Source organism: Erithacus rubecula (assembly GCF_903797595.1).
Source record: "Erithacus rubecula genome assembly, chromosome: 4".
Taxonomy (NCBI): Eukaryota; Metazoa; Chordata; class Aves; order Passeriformes; family Muscicapidae; genus Erithacus; species Erithacus rubecula.
Window position 1 is genome coordinate 2,844,827 of NC_136686.1, and position 21,609 is coordinate 2,866,435.

The window sequence follows — 21,609 nt, forward strand, 5'->3', positions numbered from 1 at the left end:
TACTCTTTGTCAACAATAGGGACAGCAATCTAAGTTTTATGTATAGATTTGTGGGGCCTCTGTGCTCAGCAGCACATTCTCTTGTGTGTTTGGGGCTGGAAAACAATTGTTAATAGGGTATTGTGGCATTTTTTTCTATCCTTGGCAGCTAGTTACTATCTGCAAAAAAGCAAATTTAAGTGAACTCTGTAGATCTTGGGTCATAATGACTGTAATGCCTAGGCTGAAACGTGAGGCACACTCTACCTAAATTGATTAGACACACTAAAAATTTGTCCTAATGAAGGTGGGACTTTGTAAATTTATATCATGAGACCTAAGACTCTGCTGAGAGTTTACAACATTTTCTCTGGCTCCAAAGTGATCTTTTTAAAGCATACAGGTAGCATTGCTGACTTAAAATGCAATGAGCTTGCATCAGGGGCTCTGCACAAGGCAAGTGTCATTATTTGATTCCAAGGAATCTGAAATTTTGGAAGATTTTGCTCCAGCTGTAAGTTTGCAGCTGTTGTCTGTGGCTCTGCAATCTGGACTGAACATAACTCCAAATTATTGGATATACACATGTGTTTTGCATACTTGGCACTGTGTTGTAGATCTGTGACCTTAAGGTCTTTGAAAAAATATTAGCCTTTAATATAAATTAGTCAGTTCAGCCGTGTCATATGACTGAGAGAAGAACAATTATTGATTATTAGAAATTAGATTATGAAAATTACATAAACTAGATTTTTAATGTGCTTAGGCAATAAAATGTTCATATAGGCAAGATATTAATTAACAGTGCAATGCTGGACTGGGCTCTGCTCTCAATTCATAACTCCACTCTAATGTTTTTTTTTAAAAATCAAACTTGTAGGAAAATGGTGTGAGGGCATGGAGGCTTAAGGGCTCATACATCCAATTTCACTGCACACATAATAAAGTGTGAAGCTGTGAATTGCAGTGATAGGAATACCTGAGAGCAACTTTCTTCTCACATGACATCAAGGCACTTGAAATTCCCAGGAATGCTCCGACAGAGGCCTCAAGGCTAAGGCAGGAGGAAGCTGATTATATTATTATATTTTTATTTATTATATTTATATTTAGCCCAGCTCCTTGACTCCAGAACTCCCTGCCCTGCTGGACCCATCTCCAACGACCTTCAATTCACATTGTAGGATGAGTTTCATTTTTGGGACCTCTGTAAATAGGAATTGGGTGTGGATGGATTCTGGATCTGCTTAGTCTAATCTACACATCTTGCTGAACCCCATGATTTTACCTTGAGTCTCACAGTAGTTGATTATTTTGTGACAGCACAGTCCTCTGCAGTTATATTGCTTTCAGCTTTAGTTTTTAAAATGTTAACATTCTAGCCTGCATAGTTTTTGTAGTTTGAAAATGTGTAGTAAAGACTCAGAAATTATAAATCAAAGAAAAACATCTATAAACACAGTTCTGCTGTTCTTATTAGGCCCTTACAAGGCAAATTCAGGATTTGTGTATATAAGTGCTGTTTGTTATAACATGTCCTGGTTTGAAACAGATACAGAGTTCTTAGGAAAAAAAGTAATTTGAAAAGAGCACCCAGCAGTATACAAGAAAGTGCAAAAATGGAGAGTGGAAGAGTTGATTTATGATTTACCCTAAAATTTGCTTGAGAAGGAACAAAAACAGGGGACATGTTACAAGGCAGGTTGGTTTGTTTATCTTTCTTATCCATTAATCATGCTGCTGGATCCAGTGCTGCTGAAAACTGTAGGAGCTGTGCTAGGTTGGGGTTTTTTTTTTAAATAAAGTCAGCCTTTGGGAGGGAACTGAAGTGTAGATATCCTACAGGAATCTCTCCTTTCTAGAGGCTGTCACATAAAGCAGACTGGCAGGAACTTGTTTCTCTCACCTGAGACAGTGCACTGCACATATTGCTCCTCATTTGGCATTACCAAAGACTAAAAGCTCTTCTCATTTGTCCCAAAAATTGCCAAATGGAGATCTTAAAACCGTGCTCAGCTAAGCTGGAATGGCTGAGTAATGTTTCTCAATGTTTTGGTTTCAGTTTGAATTTGGGCAGAATTATTAATTAATGTAGCAGTTTAGATTTGCTGATTTTAATATAGTTTGTTTTTGTTGTGAGATAGAATTAGGAACAAAAGTAAGGTAAAAAAAAAAAGTAAGGGTGTAAAGAAAAGCTCTATTAACAATATAAAGAAATTATAAATTTAGAATAAAACTTTAAGGCTAGCCCCAGGCAGAGAGCAGCTCTAGGGATGAATTTGGGCTCTCCAGCAGCTTCTGCATGCAGACCACAAGGACCATGGGTGACCCACTGAGATGCTTCCTTTTGCCTACACCTTTATAGGGAGAGGGAGAATTGGAAGCTGTTTGTGCTGGCTTTGATGGCAGGCAGGTGAATTGGGTATTGTCAAAGCCTCCAAAATGCAGCAGCACTTTCTATCCATAACTGCTCTCCTTTCTTGACTGCTCCTTCTGCATCCTAATAAGTAAATCCAGATTGGTTATACTAATAAAAGCCCAAAGCTTACAGTCATGGAAATTTACTTTTCCTTTCAGTGTAGCAAGATATAAGCAAATAATTACATTTTTAATGTTTGGTAGAGCCACACAGAAAAATAATATTCGTAAATTTCCCAGCACCAAAATCAAATGGAACCCACTTAATTACTAACAAGCAAACAATGATTCTTCCTCCTTAAAATACCCAAACATGCTCATAATTAGCTAATTAAACCACCACATAAATGATTATTCAATATGAAAGAGCGACAGAGAGGCGGGCAGAGGAGGAAAAGCAGTGAAATTATTATCCACAGCACATTTCCTTCTCCAAGGAAGCCAGTGAATGGTTACAGGAGAGATGATGAATGGGAAATGATAGGAAGAGCAACAATAATTAACTTGCAAATATCTTGCCAATATAAATAAAATAAAATTATAGATTCATGGAATGGTTTGGTTGCAAATGACCTTAAAGATCATCTAGTTTAAACACCCCCACCATGGGCAGGGGAAATTTCTACTAGGCTGGGCTGTTCAGAGCCCCATCCAGCCTGCACTTGAACACTTCCAAGGATGGGGCATGCACAGCTCCCCTGGGAAATCTGTCTCACCACCCACACAGTAAAGAATCTCTTCAAATATCTAATCTAAACCTGCCCTCTTTCAGTTTAAAGCCATGAACACTTGTCCTGTCTCTACATGTCTCTCTCCAGTGCTCTTGAAAACCCCTGTTGTGTAGGTTGAATTTATATTTCCAAAAGCATAATTGGCATTCCTTAATTTCTGCATCTTTTCAGGGTTTCCCTTGTCACTCCTGTGCCTGGACCTTGTCTTTCAGCTTCAAGGCAGTAGAGTTCCTTTTTTTCCTGCAGGGATCAATTGCAGGGGATTTCAGAGTGTTCCCTCAGTAATCTGCCCCACATAGCAAATATCCTACATAGATATTCTGGTTATTTGATGTTTTGGTTATTTTTTGCCTTTTTTTTTCTTTTTTTTTTTTTTTGGCTGAATAACAGTTAAAAAGCAGAAAGACTAAAAAGGCTATTTAACCAGGGAAAGAAAAAATGTTAGAAATGCTGTTCAACAGGATGAAAAATGAAGTTGCCTACTGGGTTATGGAGACAAATGTCCTTTAGTAATTGTATGAGTCAGATTAATTCTTTTCCAATGTTGTAAATCAGTATGCTTAAATCCTTTTTTACTTTAGCAGATTGGAAACAACACAGATCTGTTGGTTTTCTTTCCTCCTTTATACCTAAACAACTTTTATAAGGATCTTTTGTATTTTGGCATTGTGAGACACTGTTTTTACAATCACTTGTGATGTAATAAAGTGGCAACACTTCTGAACAAGCATTGCTGAGCTGAGGTATGAGTTTTGTGCCCTTCAAATTCTGTTTTCAGGGAGAATTGTGTGCAGTGTTGGGGCCTTGATAACTGGAACTGGGCAGTAAATTGAAGTGGTATCTTAATTGCTCTGTGTTTTGGCTTTTCTGCCATGTCACTGAGATGTTTGTGCTGTTGGGAGGTTTTGTTCAGAGATAACTTTAACTCAACAAGAAAACTGCTGAGTGGCTAAGGGTGAAAAAAAGAGTATAAACAGAAATAAAGTCTTGGGAGAGGGAGTAGACATGAGGGATCCCTGCAGGATTGATCAGTCCTGCCCTGGGCAGCCAGGAGAACAGCTGGACTGAAGAACAAGTGGACCAATTTTGGACAGCTCCTGGCAATTAGACATGAAGGAGAATTGAAAAGAGTCAAGATAATTAATTGTAAAATTTTGCATACTAAATACAAAAGTCCTTGCTTAGCTGGAAAAGACAACCCTCTAATTTTCCATGAAAAACAGCTGAATTAGCTCAGGAAATATTGGTAGATGCTTTGATATACATACAGGGAGCCCAGAATTTGGATGGATGGCTTTTAAAATATTGGCTGTAATTCACTTCTGTGCCCTTTGTAGGACTAACAAAGGCATGGAGAACATGGCTGTGGGATTTTGGGATTTTCTTTTGACCATAATACAGGTTAGAAGTTTAGCAGCTCTTGCTTCCCAAGGTCTGGACCAACAGCTGGGAATTTTTGTTCAGAGGCTACTTAACAAGAAAACTGCTGAGTGGCTGAAAGAATAAAAAAAGAGGAAAAATAGAAATGCAGGCTAGGGAGAATGACTAGGCATGAGGGATCCCTGCAGGATTGATCAGTCCTGCCTTGAACACCCTGCAAGAAGCAGCTTTTGGTGCTGTCCTGTTTGGATTTCTCTTGCCTCAGTGTCAGCAGTTTTTCTTGTAAGCTTCCATTAAAGAAAAACCAGCCTAGGGATTAAAAACATTGTTAGTATTGGGTTGCTTGCAGTGTTTTATCAGGAGCTTGGGAGCTCTGTCAGAGTGTGACAGAAGTAAAAAAGAAATGTATCTAAATAGGGGTGATAAAGTGGGATGAAAATGGGAGAAGTCACAGGTGGGAGGACAAGAGACAAAAGCCATCAAGTGCAAGGCAGAAAAACAAAGGAGAGTCGAAGTAACAATTAATTTGTAAAGCAGCTCCCAAGTTAAGCTCTGGTTCTGTGGCTGTGCTTGCTGCAGTGCTCCATGTTGTCTTGTACCCACAATGAGGATCTCTGGAGACAGCAAAGATCTCCCTAAAACAGGAATCTGTCCTTGTGCATTGCAGAATGGCATTGTCCCCTCCTGCAAACCTGCCCTGACTCAGCCCCTGTGGTAAATTGCCCTCTCAAATGCCTCCAGGAGAAGCTGGCCAAATAGAATTTTTTTATTATTATAATTTTACATTTTATTTACTCCTTTCCTTTCCTAAGTATTCCAAGTTCAAATATCCTTGCTTATATCAAGCATGTCCTATTTCTGTTCCCTTCTTCCATCTTGTCTATGCAGCTTTGTTATTCTGGGTAAGCTTCACAGCTAAGTAATCTTTTTTAGTTATTGCTTTTACTCATAAAAAGAAGATACTCTTTGTTTTCACCATGGCCCACCACTGAACATGGTGCTGTGATTCTCTGTTTCACCTGGAGACAGTTTGGTTTCTTTCTGTTTGCTCTTTTTAAAGCTGTCTGATGTGCTGACTGAGAACTAAATGCTGCAATAAGAAAGAGAGAAAAGACAAAAATATTTTTTTGTATATAGGATGTCTTTTCCTTTCCTTAAATTATTAGAGGCAGATGCCAACACTTCAAGATAGGCAGCAAAAGTCATTATTTGGTGCACAGACATATATTTCTCATATACTGAAGGAGTTTTAGGGGCATTTGGAAGTTAGGTATTTATGAGGAAAATGTGAGGTATGGAAAGTTGGCTGCTTTTAGGATAAAACCAGACATTTACCATGAAAAGAAAGGTACCTTGAGCTTAAATTGATGTAATTGAGAGAAGACCTTCAAGTGGCCCAAAAAAAAAAAAAAGAAAAAAGAAAGTGAATTCTTTATTCCCATGCCCTGGAAGTCTGTTTCTCATCGTGCTTTAGTTTATCTTTTCTTTATCCCTCTTTATTTGCCTGTATCATTATTGTTTATCATTCTCTGCCCATTCTAGTTTTAACATCCCAAGTTAACACAGCACAATGTAAATATCATGCACAACACACTTACCTAGTAAACAAGTGTACATGTTAGATATTAGAACATGATTAAGCAACTCTGAACACATCCTGTGTCCCAGATCCTGCATGACTCATATGTCATGGCAGTTAATCAGCTCTAATTGAGTAAAGCAGGAAAAAAAGGATAAAAACCAAAAAAAAAAAAAAAAATAGGAGGCTTGCATGATTTTTGGTTTTCTTCTTTTTTTTAAATAGCACAGGAATTTTTTTCCATTAATAAAAGAGAGGAGATTTTTGTGTTGCCTGCATTTAAAGATCTGGGAATGCTCTATGTGTTCCTTGGGGCTAGATTGGGAGTATACAGAGGGATTAAGCAACTCTCCACAGGAATGCAGGCATGCTGAGCAGAGATACAGATTTTAAATGAGGCAAAGCCACTGAAGAGCTCAGGGTACAAAGTAAAGAAAGCCTCACCAGTCAAATAAAAAGTGCAGAACATGGGAATTTCTCTAATCGAGGTAGACCTTATTTATCTAGCAGAAATTAGTCAAAACAGGGAGTGACACTTCTAAATCATGAGGGGGAAACTGTTGGGATGTTAATATCACATCATATTAAATTGTTCTGAGAGGAAAGTTTCCTAAGGAGACTTGGGATTTGGGGTTACAGAGCAATGCAGATGATGCAGTGCATTTTCAGAGGTGGGAAAATTCACTGGCTAGATATGAGAGAAATATATTAAAATTATAAATAAAATATTAAAATATATTGATGCTCATGGGCTTGCATACAAGGACAGCACTTCTTTTTTTATCCCTACTAAATGGCCTGATTTTCAAAGAGAGAAAATAAAAAATTAATTACACCTGTTATTCTTTTTTACCTAAACACCAGCATATTCTAAAACAGTTAAGAATAACTGCTAAAGCTGCACTCTTTCTCTGAGAAATTACTGCCTGGTAAAATGCAGGCTCATAAAAATTATTTTAGAGGGCTGTAAAGCCCCTCTTGGGAGAGCAGAGAGTCCTGGTGGAGGGAAGGGTATTGTGGGCACAGCTGGGGATGGAACAAGCACATCCCTCCTTCTGGGGTTTCATATCCCTGCATTACTCTGTCACATTCCTGGGTAGTTCATCCTGTCAGGTGCTGTTTTAAATCACGATTTTGTGAGGGATTTTGGTCCTGTAGAGAAAAGAAAGGATGGCAACTGATAGGAGGAGCAGCAGGTTGGTGCAGAGGATGTAACTCATTTCATTGGGGTGCTGGCAGCTGGTCCAAGTCAGGGTTTATAAAGAGCAGGAGGACTGTGTTGTGCAGATAAACATTGCAACTTCATCTCTGGTGAATCCATCATGCTGTGATGCACCATATCCTCCCAGTGTGTCACAGCAAAAGGCTGCTGAACTGTGTTGGATAACTTTTTGTTCAGACAGTTTCCTGCTGAAAGAGAATTTTGGTACTTCTGGTCCCCATTGGCACTGCAGTTGCATTTGTGTTGTGTCATTTTGATGTTACAGTGCAAATGGCACCAAATAATAGGTGTGTTCCTAGGGAACTATGTGTTAATTTGAAAAAGTGAACCAAAAAAACCCATCCTTCTGGATAAAGAAGTAAGTTTGGCATCTCCTAAACATTGCCTGATTTGTACTCCATATCTATGGTTTGGAATAGCAAAGTATCCTCCTCTCCTGATTTTCTCATCAGGTAGGACCAATTTTCAAACTTCTCTCTCAGTTTTGAAGAGCTTTTGAACAGTCTGCCCTTTCAGCTGAACCTCTGGAATTATCTGTATACAAAAAGAAAAGTGGAGTGGAAAACAAAGCAACCAAAAAGACAAGAGTTTGGAGAGATGGCAGAAACTTGAGGCAGGAGGTGGAGCCTAAGCAACAAAGAGGGGCAGAGACAGCAACATCTCAGCTTTCATCCACCAGGAATTAATCAGATTTCTAAACATTTAGACAAGGTCTTTTCATGCTTGTCAGAGGTTTGTCTGCTGTAAATTGCCATTAGCTTGTTAGCTGGTTAAATCAGTCAAGTCACTGTGCCAAGCTCCATCCCTAGAGGCATCTTCACTCCAATTAGTCAACAAACCACTTGGTGTCTCTGGAAAAAAAAAAAAAAAAGGGAGTAAAATCAGGCTGTCGTTATCCTAAAATGGGCACTTACAAATTGTAAGACCTCCAATCTTCAAATACCTTCATGCTATGTATTTCTCAATTTTCCCAGTTGTGAAATAGAGACAGTTTCTCTTTTGCCCATGGGGTGTGGTTTATATTTTAATTCATTCATTACTGTCTTTGGAGTCCTATTGCAACCTTTGGATGAAGGAGACTGTATTTATTCAGGCTTTGAAGACTTCTCTGATCTATGGAAATCAGCAGGTTCAGTGGCCTAAGCCAAATTCTGAGTCTTTCTCTGCTGCTTCTAACAAGGAAACTCCAGCATTGCTCCAGAGACATAAGGAGTTCAGCAATCCATTAATTCCCACGTTTCTCTAAGTCTAGGATTAATTACAAATATGCTCAGCAAATCTCAGATTTCTGCTGCAGAGGCTCTGTGGACTCAAGGCAAAAGAGATCAAAAGAAAACTAAACATTCACAAGGTCTCAATCCTGAATGCCCTTCAGAACCAGATCCAGTGAGGAAGGGAAACTCCTGTTATAAATATCACCAGCCTAGATGAGAATCTAGTCAGAATGATGCTGCTTGAGAGTTCTTTCAGGGAGGGGAAAATCCCTGCTCTTAACTTGGGCTCTGCAGCATAATCTTTGAAAACCCTGAAACTGCAACACAAGAAGAGAAAAACTTCCTCCATCCCAGTGCAATTGCAGTGACATTTCCAAAGTGATCAGCCCTGGGGAGAAGCCTGAATTCTGTTTCCCCCAGGAGAGATACTGAGCTCCTTTTTCAAATGATGACACATGGAGGCATTCCTTGAAATCCCAAATGACTAATAGATTTCTTGCCTAGATCTGCCTTAGCTGCATGGGTGTCAGAAGCATTTTGAAAGGCTTTTCACTAGTGAATAGAGGAGGACTGTCCCCTGGAGTCTTTCTGTCCAAACCCAACAGATAGCTGCCTCCTCAGTGGGGAAAATCTGGCTGGATCTTGAGGCCATGGGCATCTATTAGAGCCTCAGGAATAGAAAAGTTAGGGCTGGAAGATACCCTGATAAGCCATTTAGTCATCCTACCCCACAGGAGAATTTAATCTCTAGGGATTTCAAGTAACTTCCCAGTAAATATGCTCTGTCACAACTCTCTGACCAATACTCCCATCCTAAGGAAAGGTTTCCTTAATGTCCATTCTGAACCTTTATGCCAGTGTAAAGCCATTACTTCCTGTCATATCCAAAGTGAATTACCTCTCTGCAGCAGTCTAGAGCCTTGTCTTGATTTCTCTTCTCTGTGCTTTTCCTCTCAGGAAATTTTTGTCCACTTCAGGAGATCCCTGTTCTCTCTGACAAGAGTCCATCCATGCATCCTTTCATTCACAGAATTTCAGCCAAGCTTTCACCCCAGCTGTGTGGAGCAGGAAGAATTTTTCTTGCATTTTGTGGCTCATATATTTGTTTACACCACATCCTAGTATGATGTTTGCTTTTTTTTTTTTTTGTTTTGTTTTGCAATAGCCTGACATTGAGTCACATTCAGTCTGATTGACTACATAAGCCCTGCAACCTTCCCTGAAGATCTGAAGCACTTACATGATGAGACAAACTTATCCTTTCAGTCTGGCAGTCTCTTCCTTTCAGGCAGCTCCAGAAGACTTGTGGGATAATTCAGCCCTATTAGTTTCATATCTGGCAAGCTGTACAAGGGATTTCACTGTCAGCTCCCATTCCTGTGTAACAGCCCAGCTAACTATGATATAGTGCAGTGAATCTAACAGCACTGGTTCTTGGTAATTGGACTTTTCATGATGGGAATGATTGCAGAAGGGAAGCTAATTAAAATTAAAGAATTTCCCTTAATTATTTTTATTTTATTTTATGGCATTTGCCATAGGCCAGTGGTTTCATAGTCCTCATTGCTTATGTTTTGGGGTTTTTTTTAAATCTCCCTGTGAAAACAAATTGGGTTTGAAATAAAGCAGGGTGAGACAGCATAAGAGGGTGAAACAGAGGATTTTGAAGTGACAGAGTTGTTTGGAATATTTGTGAAAATTTCCTTGTGAAGTCATGCTGAGGGGCTTCAGCCCCTGTTGCATGCTATCCTATGAATGTTTTTCTGCATCTTCATGAGTTCTGATGGATTTGATAAGGAAGAAATTTTTAAGAGAGAAGGAAGTATTTTGAAAAATTTCAGTTCAGACCAATTGGCTAAAATGCTTCCGCAAAGCACAAAAGTGCTTGTGAAAATTGAACCATTGGCTCCTTTTTCATTCATAAAATATTGTGTGAATGAATTTTAGGTTGCTGTGCTTGTTCTTGCAATCTGTCAGAGGAGAAACTGTGGACTGAGAAATGCTTACATGCAAAACTGGTTCCTCTTCTATCTGTGTGTTGCTAACAGTACCAGAGACATTCAAAATAGGATGGAGGAGCAATATCAAAATTATTTTTCCATGTCTAAGTTTGTTATTCTAACACCCTTTTCACTGTTTCATAAATAATAGCAGCTTATTCAATTTAATCAGAGTTTTTATATAGTTCCTCTATTGAACTCAAACATTAGCACAGCACTACCTTAGCACAGTTTATAGACAACTAAAAGAAAATGCTAAAATCACCCAAGTCTGTGCAATTTGATTTTGTGTTAGTGTAGAATATTTTTTGTGTTACTAGGCCAAAATTTACTGTCCTGTTTTTCTCAGTTCTTGTTTACACAGACTTTCTAGAAGTTGGTGGAAATTGCATCCATATAAAGAGTTAATTGAAAATCTTTTTCCAAATCAGGTCTTTGTTTCATGAGATATTTCACCATGATTGTTAAATTTCTGGTTTGTTTGGTTTTTTGGGATTTTTTTTTTTCTGTGCTGGGAGCTGGGTCTTGGCCAGCAGCAAGGCAAGTGATGGGTTTAGTGTGTTGCAGATCAGAACAACTAGTCAAGATGAAAAACTTGGAAGACTTCCATTACAGCAGCCTATACCATTAATAGCATTAAAAATAATTTTCAGACAGATCAATATGAATCCTGTTTGCTCCAAGCCTGAGGGTGACTGAAGTGAAAAGGAGCCTTGGGAGCAGAGGGAGTGAAAACAGGGAGTGCAACATCTTATTTTCATCAAGTGAACACAAAATCTTTGAAATTCAATTCCATTTGGCAGGATGTTTGCCAGCCCTGAGCAGCACTCTGATGCAGAGGAAATCTGGCTGAGTTCTTGGAGGTGTTTTCACCAGGATTGGCCCCCCTGAGCAATAGGAATCATAAGAACTTGACTTTAATGATAAAAGGGAATTCTGGTTGAGTGTGGGATTTAGATCTCCTTGTTAATTTTTTTTTTTTTTTTTTTTTTTCAGACAGGCCAGCTGAAATCTGATTTTCCCTTTAGACAGGGATCCCACAGCCTGCAATATTTGCAGGATACAGAATTACCCCTGCAATCAGGGAATACAGGAAAAATAAAAAATTCACCTTTTTGCAGACCAGACAGAAGCTGATCATGCTGAGTTTAAATAAAGGATATTTTAGGATATTAATAATATTCTTGACCTCTCATTGTCCAGACTCTACAATTTTACTTAGTTTTTATTTTAAGTTTATCTGCACAAGAATAAATACTGTCTTAAGAAAATACAGGTGCAAGGGATGCCTCTCATCTCTTCTGCCATGGTGATTAGTGCTCACCACAGTTATTTACAGGATTTTCAATTGCAAAAAAAAAAATGGCATGGATGCAATCTTCATTCCTTGTTAGTGTCTGAACTTAATTAGAAATCCTTCTTCCTTGTTTTTAATGAATTAAATGCATTTGCATGTATTGACCCATTTCATAGCTGTTTCTCTTTGTTTTTCCCATTTTCATTCCTTCTGGTTTGTCAGTCAGGCTGGTGGAAATCTAGGTATTGTCTGAAATATTCTAGCATTTTAAAACTTGATTTTGTTGAATATTAGAAGGAAAAACGGGAAGTATTGTAAATGCAATATTCCCCTTGTCTGTAAAGGGAAATTCTCAGACGGTTTCAGAAATAGCAGAGCCTCATGTTTAAACATTTTTATTGAACAAAAAAATGTTTTAACATTCCCAGATCCGTGTGTTTGGCTTGTTTGAAGAAAATCCAAATATTCTTTTGTGGTGTGGCCTCCCATTACTCCCCAGCACTGCTGTGAGCTCTGTCAGGCTGATGGGGTGTCCTGCACTGTCCCAGCCTGGCTGGGTGGAAGCTGCTGGCATCTACCAAGAGTTCCAGTTTCTCTTTATCCCTACAACACACACACCTAGGAGGATGGAGCACACATTTGTCTTACAAGAAATGAAAATTCCTGCCCTGGTTTCACTATATCTTTTTGTTGTTGTTGTTGTTGTTTGCCAAAATTAGCAAAACCTGCTAAGAACTAGAGCACTTCTTTCACTTCTCCTTGCCCAGAAAGTCTTGCTGCTCTGCACAGCTGCAGCTTTATCTGTTTCAAATGAAATCAATTTCTATTCTCTGGGTACTGCACAGGTCACAGTCATGTTTTTAATTACCAATTAGCCTTCCATTAAGGAAATAAAATGAGTTTTATGTGCTGGTTGTCAGAGGTTCTTATATCTGCCTCATTTCACGTGTCCTGTCTGCTCAAGCAGCAAGAAACCAAAGAGAAACTTAGTCAGGGGTAGCAAACAAAATATGAAAACCTTTGTCCCACAAAAGGAAGGATGGAGTCTGAGATGAAGAAACTTCAAGGACTTTTCATTTTTCATCCCCTTGAGTTGTGTTTTTCCTGTCTGCCCTGAGCAGTGTGAACAGAATGTTAAATATGCCCTTAAGTTACTCATGGAAAGAAAAGGTCACACACACATACACACTCAATCTCTCTGTCCCTTTCTCTCTCCCTTTCAGGCACACATGTTGTGTGTTTGTATGAATGTGTACAGAGAAACCCCAACCCCAGAAGTTTGAGCTGTGGGACCAATTTATGTGCTGAGAAATTTTATGTGCTGAGGGAGAGGTTATAAATAGTCATAAATTCAATTTATTTATAAAGCATTCCCTGTCAGGCATCACTGCACAAACAATTATAAAAGAATTGTAGTAGATTAAAAACATAAATTAGAGCATCCCAAAATGTGCAAGAGTGATGGGATTAAAATGCATTTGACAGAGATGTTTCAAAAGTGGGATTTGGTGAGGTGTTCTGGGTGGTCAGACAGAGAAAATTCTGTAAAAACAGAGCTCCAGGGCCAAATTTCTGCAGGGGCTCACTTGCAGCTCCAGCTCTTAGCTCAGTGCTTGAGAGTGATGCACAGAGGGTCTAAAAAATCTGGGACTGTCCATGTTTGTTGAGGAACCTGGGTTTGCTGAGATCTCTTCCCAGGAGAGCTGCCCAAAGCCTCCTTCCCTTGGCTGCTGCTCTTTTTTGGAAATGTGCTCTGTGTGTGGGAATGTGCTCCTGGGGAAAAGGCAGCACCAACCCTCCTGTCCCATGGGTGTGCAAGTTTGGGTTCCCCTTGCAAGGCTGCTTAGGGAAAGTTTGTAATTTTTTAGTTTTACCTGAGAAGTCATAAAGACAAACTGGGCGATTCAGCATACAGACAAAATCAGTAGAAAAATTCTTCCTGATTAAGACTCTATTTTGATCTAATGTGGAATGCACTAGAATTTTTCAAAATGTTATGAGACCAGAGGATTTTTTAAAAGTAAAAAAAAAAACACACAAAAAAATCAAACAAAACAAAGCAAAATAACCCCACCTAAACAACCCAAATAAAGAAACCAACCAAACCAACAAACACAACAAAAAAGCCAAAATAAAACCCAGCTTTCTGAGAAGTTAGTTTTCATTAACTTAAAGGTTTGGAATATAAGTCTTCCACACCTCTTATCTTGCCACTAAGAATTTGATAGACTCATTGAAACATGAGGCAGTGAAAGCACTGAGTGTGTAATGATGCTCAGATTAAAGTAATATCATGACAAGAACTCCAGACCAGCCCCTTTAGGACTCAGCTCATAGATGGTGCAAAATACAAAAATCATTAGAGCTGTTGTTATGAGGTCAGGTAGGTTGTTTCCAAAAGCAAATGTGCCTGTGTATCCTGCTTGGATGATGTGCTGTGCAGAACACCTTTTAGAAACTGTCCTAATGAATCATTATTTAATTAGGTAGTTCTCCAGGATCCCTCCTTAAGTGCAGGTAAATACGCACACGGTTCTGTCTGGCAACAAAACACTCAATATTTAACACCAGCATGGTTTTTTAAAGATTATTAATGACTTTAATAATGTGGGGCACTGAAATGCCTTATGGCTGATGGGCTTGTGTATTTTACACAAGACACCTGAGCATGGAGGGAGCCAGTTTTTCACTTATTTGAGTCTTTTTGGGAGCTGGATGAGACACACACCTTGTGATGATCTATTAGATCCAGCTGTTGTGCTGGGGCTGCTCTGATTTAAATGAATGTTTCTGGTACCAGGTCTTGATCAGTGGTTGGTAGTGGGAAAAATGATGGGGGGTGTTTCTAATGGCTGTGTTAACCTTGGGAGAAGACACTGGGCTGCCTCATTGACCCAAAAATGCATAAAGAAAACCAATAAAAGCTTCCAGGGGTGAATTTAATTCCTAGGCATGGTAACAACACCTTGACACATTTTAATTTCTATCCAGAGATCCTAAATGAGGCTCTCTCAGTCATAAACTTTATGCTGCCTTCTCTGATTTTGCTTCCTCCTAGAAGGGTAATCTCTTATTGGTCTGATCAAAATATAAAGTGACAGTTCATTTCAGTTTAATCAGAGTAGTGGATCAAAACAAAAAAAAAAAATTAAGATACAACCTTCTTTGCCTCTTCAGGGCTGTTCAGATTGGAATATTTGGTCTGTTTGTATGGCTTCAATTCTTGGTCATGCCAAAAAAAGTCTGAACCCATAAGGAACATATTCTGTGATTCTTATGTATAGACAGGATTTTATTGTTCTATTTCAGAAAAAAAAAAAAAACAACCAAAAAAAAAACCAAAAAAAAAAACCAAACTTGAGCAACAACACCCAAGAGATTTCTGCTATTGCTAGACAAAGACAGTAAAGAAATACAAGCCTTAGACATTGTCTAATTGGCACCAGAGTTCATGTTTTAAGTTTGAATGGATGCATAATCCTTTATGTGTATCCTGAAAGGTGCTTGCTTGACCATCTCTGTTATGAAGAATGAGGCATCCCACTGGGAAGCATTGATGTACTATGAAAAGGAAATATCAAGCTTTTTAGATTAGAGCTATAAAGCATGCATGCAGAGTCTCAGGGAAAAAATATAGGTTGAATAGGGATTTTTGTAGGTTGTCCAGTTCAAATTCTATTTCCAAGCAGAATTATCTTCAAAATTAATCAAGCTGTTCAGAACCTTCTCTAGTATAAAGGTTTTAAAACAATATTCCTATTGTATTGCTATGCAAATGTTATTGGCCTCTCACCCCTTTCTGAAGTGCAGGACTCCAAATTATTACATTATTCTGTATTCTTGTTTTCCCATCTTCTGTTAGTGAAACATGTAGGTGAAATGATGACAAATCAGAGCAGCAGTGGCATTCATCATCTGTGTTCTGGTTTGGGTGAGCATGAGTGGCTGGCTGGAAGAAAAGCATGTTTGTACAAGGTAACAGGGGATTGACCCATCCTGGGGTGACTTTATGATGCTTGAATCCCCAGTTTTCTGTTCTCTTCATGCTGGATGTTAAATTCAGCGCCTTTAAGGTTGGTGCAGAGAGTAAAAGGAGGGAAAAGAAGTGTGCAAAAATCCACAAAAAGAACATTCTGAATTTGTCATCTCTTCAGAACAGTGAAAAAAATTATTGTTTAACATTATTCATTTGTTAGGCTTGTGAATACTTTGCTTGTTAAATAAACAGGGTTTTTTTCATCTTTTCTCCAAGCAAATCTTTTCCCCAACCAGTTGAAGGAGGGGCCACCTGTATCTGCTTTCTAGAAGGACCCTTTTGGAAATTTCTTCCCAAATTTGCCCTGAACCAGGACAACCCCCACCTACCTTGGTTCTGCATTACAACTGGCTCTGACACACAGCATAGTTCCATTAAACCTGTAAATAAATTCAACTTGATCATGCCAAAGTGCTCTAAGAAAAACAAGGGCCTGATAGACTAAATTCTGCAAAAGTTATGCATGAAGTATTCATTGATTTGCCCTGAATATAGGGAATGTGTATGAGGCCTGTGATAACTTAAAACTATTTATGTTCTCTCTTCTATTCATTTCAGGGGAAGTTCTTTAAATACATCGTGGGCACATTGTGAATTATCATAAAGTACCAAAGGCTGGCTTGTGCTATATTTCTTTTTTATAATTGATTCTTTCAGATTAGTGAGAATTCTGTCTTTCATTTATTCTTGTGTTGGACCCCTTTAAAGCAGATCTATGTGAGGGAATCCCCCATTTTCCAGGGCTCAATTAAAAGTTGATATTTCTGCATATTTCTGTATGAATTTAACTCTGCTCATTTGAAAGCCTGACACTGACTTTGGCTGGAGTGAAGGCAGTGCTGATCATATTTGGAAATCAAACCTTTCAGAAGCCCTTCTGACTTTTCTTTGCCAAAATGTTAAATCTTCAGTTCAGTAATAGTCACCCACTTTCTTCTTTGGGCATGTTTTGAGAGGTAAAATCAGAGGATTCTTCTGCTCTAATTTTGGGAACATTCTTTTTGGGGAATGTGTAGAAGGGATACTGTGTTTTAGGACCAGAAATAGCAGCAAATGGAGTTATGTTCAGTAGTATGAGATCTTATCAATCTTTTCTCTCTGTTAAATGGACATGACCATTTTTTTCCTGCAGTGAGAGTAGTTTTAAGGAGAAATTAAAAAAAAAAAAAATCCAAACACATTCTGTCCTTTAAGTTTTATTCTCTCATGTGTACTTAGCTGTCTCCTGAGTAACTAAGTATACTCAGAAGTGAACAAACTTAACAGCTTCTTTACTGGATTGATCCTCTAAGTGCACACCTGTGGCTCCTCACCCAGGTCACAGTTACTCATGTCAGACTCCAGGTCAGCATATTCACACAGGGAGGACATCTCTATCCCAGATGTGATGATAACCTGTAATCCTAGAACCATAGAAACTTTTTTTGTGGGCTGTCTTTCCCAGAACTGCAGCTCAATCTCCTTGTTTTCCCCAGGAGGGGAAGGTCTGAGTGCTTCCAATGGGTTTTGTGTCTTTCAGAGCCTGTTTTTATATGCATTGCCAAAATATCCTATATGGCAGAAGCCCTTAAAATGCTGCTGTTTTCCTTGGATATCTGGGGATTTACATTACTGAGGAGATGTATTCTCTTATGTTTAAGGAAGCTTTAGGGAATAATAATGCAGGCTCAGATATAACTGAGGTTAAAAAGGTTCTAACTGTGCAGTGCTTGTGACTCACTACTTCAAACATACAAGCTGTAGTTTCTGAAACATGGTTTGTAGCAAGCTGATCAGAGTCCAAGGAGAGAGAAACAGCAAAGTCTGAGAAAACATTTAGTGACTGGATTTTGGATTGTAAGATCTCTCCACTGGTTTGTATGAAATGCAAGAACCTGATTGTGGTTTAGTCTTTCTTGCAAGGAAAATGTCATAACCAAGCAGTGCTGCTGGATGGATGGAGTTGAGAGAGCTGGGATCAAGATAAAATGAATCATTCTGATGACCATTTCTCACAAACAGCACTGGTCTATTCAGTTTCTGACAGGAGAAAAGCCTTATGGCACCCTTGAGCAATTTCCTTGGATTTCCTGTTTCCAGGCTCCTTTTATGAACCCAAGATGACATTGGCTACAGTTTAAAAATTATAAACAAAACCAAACCTATGACTTCTTGGAAGACACATGGGATTAGAGAGGTTTCACACGTAATACAGTAATCCTCTTTTGGTAATATATCTTAGAGCTTGAACAGTAAGTTATTTGTTTCTTTGTTATGAGTAAGATGATGTACAGGTTGCTTCTTGGCAGTGTTAGTGCTGGTTAATCTATCAGCTAGGGGAGATGATGCTGATGTCCTGTATCTATAAAAAAAATCCCAAAATAAAGTAAAGCAGGGACATGTGTGCTCCAGGGACTGTTCCACTTTGTAAAACTTTTATCCTTCTTCCAGTTATATTTTTTGCTGTTTTTTTCTTTGATTTTCTAAACATTTATGTCCCTATTGCCCAAGGAAGGAACTCCTGCTCTGTAATTCTGCAGCCTGCAGTGTGCTTCATGTGCCTCAGCCATGTGGCCATAGCTCCCACTTCTAAGAGGCAAATAAAATAATTCTGTTCTTTCTTGGAGCTCCAAAGTTCCCTCTGTTTTTATGCTGTGGTTTGGATTGTGTTTAAAGAGGCAATGCTGCTGTTACCTCCTTAGAGTCCCATAAAGACTCAGCTCCCTCTCTCCCTGTCAGCAGGGAACTCTCTCAGAGAGAAACACCAAAATTTGTCTAGCTTGATTTCTTCTAAATTGTACCAAATTAGCTTCTTAAAAGGGTTGGGACTATGGATACTTTGCAGTGTTGTGTCCATTGGGAGTTTGAAACCCTGGGCCCTGGTCTACCTCATCTGAGAGAGCAAAACTTCAAATGAGCAGGCAGAAGAGCAGGTGCCCATTTAGCAGAGAAAAATTCATCATCAAGGTGGCACCAGAACTGGGACTGCAATCCACATTCTGGAGAAGTCAGTTGTGCTATGGCATTGCTGAGTTATGCTCTGTTCATAAAGGCTCTTTAGTTTTATAGTATAGGAAGAAAAGGGAACACCAGTTATTTTGTAAGCTTTTCAAATTCTTCTTGAGCCTGAGCAGGAGTAGCTTTCTGAAATGGTCTTGGAGCAGCTGCACTGGTTAATCTCAGCAGTATTTTTCCTTCAGTTTTAGATCCTGAAATCATTAATTTAAGTGCAGAGGATCATAAAATCAATCCTCTGCTCAACATTCTGTATCTTATGTTAATTTCAAAAGCTTTTATAGAATTTTATATTTTTGATGGATCTTTCCACCCTAGCTGAAGAACTGTAAGGAATTTATTCAAGCAGCCTGGAGATGTATATATTATATATCAATGTATAGGTATATGTACATGCAAGTGTGTGCAATCCTTTGGCATATTATTACCCCCATAACATGGTTCAACAAGCAGCATTTATTACAATAACAAAAAGTGTCTGTAGTCCCATTGACATCTTTGGAGACAGAAAAGAAATGAGGCCCCTAAACCCAGCCAAAAGGAACACTTTAGCTGTTGATATACAGTCTACTCTGTGCAGCACTAAATATTTTTTAAATAGTAATTAATAAAAATAAAAGTTTAAATTGTTCCAGAATTTTCCCAAGTCTTTTCTTTCATGGACTCCTTTTGCTGGCATTAGCTCAGGTGTTTCAGGGAAGTTCATGGAGTGGCAGCAGTTTGTCCCTGGAGGCAGTGACAGTGTTTGCTGCTCAGTCTCTGAGCTTTTATTGGCACCTGGTGCTGTTGAATGAGCTCCTCCACATCCCCTTGTACATCTCAGCTGTGGCTCCTGAAGGAGATTTTGGGGCCAGCAATGGTTTGGGCCTGTGTGTGTTTATAGAGGGAGATGAGCTGAGTGTTCAGGGCAGCCTCAAAGGCAGGGTGAGGAATAATTTGTCTCTTTTTGTGAGAGGGAAGAAAACCTTGCACACAACTGTGCTAAGGCTGAAACTGAGAGTGAGAAAGACTAATTATTGGGTTGGGTTGCCATGAGAAAAATCTTTGTTTCCATCCTCAAATTTGGCACAAGAGAGGCCGTGTCCATCCCAGGCACAGCAGTCCCTGCTCCCATCCTCAGGTCAGGGCAGCTCCTTCCCCCTCAGAGCCCATTTTCATCATTCCTCAAACCTGTGCAGGCTTTCCCTCATCCTTTCAGACTCCTGGTAGCACTATTTGTAGAGCTGGGAACACAGCATTGTATGCTGTTGTTTCCTTTTCTGAGCTCGAGGGAAGGGAAATCCTTGGTGTGCTGCTGTGTCTCCATCTGGGACAAGGACAGGCAGATCCTCTGCTGTGGGTGTGTTCAAAAGCTTTACTACTGGATCAGATAGCTGCAGAATGACACTTTTTCTTTTTTTAGGCATTCCTTGTACTAAGCACTGGGGGATACTGCAGGCATGGGGAAAGCATTGTCTGAGGGAAGCCAGCAATATTTTAAAGCACAGACATGTGCCTGCTACTGTCAGATGGAGTTTCTCAGTTGTTTAAAATATCACATTAATGTAAACTTGCAGTTAAACTGGCAATTTTTTTTTTTTTTTTTTTTTTTTTTTTTTTTTTTTTTTTTTTTTTTTTTTTCTCTGCAGGCTTCTAGTGAGTTGTTAATTACCTGGAGCTGAATGGAAAATATTCGAATGGGCAGCTGTTTGATGATGGCATTAATTTTTTTGAAATCCTGCTCATTCTGTATTGCTGTATAATATAAAAATGTCACACATTCATTCAGCTGCACAGAGGAACAGGGCAGCTACAATTTGGAGCTGAAAGGAAAAATAGTGACCTGTCTGACTGTTGTGCTGGGTATCCTTTAAGATATGACAGGAATGCCTAGGACATTTTAATTTGTATTTATTTCTGATATTTATTTCCTCAATGTGAACTTTTAATAACTTTGAAGTTTAACCTTGTAGGGACTTGGTTTTCTTTTGCTGCCATCTCATTTTCATGCAGTTATCTCCCACTCAGCTTGCCATGCAGCACTTGTGTAGTGATTACCTAATGCTGCAGTTTCCCTCCTACTTAGGTGGAGATCCCTACCATTTCTGCAATACTGCTATCCTTATTCCACACTGGGACTCAAAGTCCCGAGGTTGAGAGATGGTGAGCCTGTGTACTGACTCCAAAATCCTGCTTTCTTTTCCTAAATCAGGCTGTACTGTAACTGGAAGTGCCTTTGTTTGGATATTCTTAATTGCAGCCTGCACTTTGCAGGGATATGTACAATTCTGACAGAATGACTAAAAGCCTCCAGCATTAGTCAGCCTGATCTGTGAATCACTTATCACCAATATTCAGCCTACTTATTCCCCAGCAACAGAGAAGGGAATCCCAAAGAAGGCACAGTTTGACACACACATCAGTCTCAGGTGGGCTCCTCTGAATTTTCCCCATCTCTCTCCACAGTATTGCATGCAGAACACTTCCTCTCCAGAGGCACAAAAGGACTGGATGCAGTCCTTTTTCTGCATCCAGAAACTGGACACAGTTCATTCTTGATGGCTGATAGTATTTGCCCTGAGGGCTGGGAAGTTCCTGCTTTGCACAAATCTCTTCAGGGATCAGCCCCTGCTGAGGCAAGGGCAGCAAATATCAGAATCTAACTAAAATCTACTGTAGTAAATTTTAAATTTTTAAATTTTTCAGTGGCCACTAGTGCTGTCCCAGCCCCTGCAGGCCATGCAAGGAGCAAAGCCCTGTGGCCGGCAAGCTGAGAATGG

The 21,609-nt window shown here is 39.2% G+C and overlaps 1 protein-coding gene across 1 annotated transcript in view; it reads left to right on the top strand.

Annotated features, from left to right (window-relative positions):
* LOC306800763 (voltage-dependent L-type calcium channel subunit alpha-1C-like) overlaps positions 1-21,609 on the top strand; it is a gene marked incomplete at its 3' end in the record, with an annotated part of 212,636 nt that overhangs the window by 183,844 nt on the left and 7,183 nt on the right. The gene's annotated exons all lie outside the window — the stretch shown is intronic.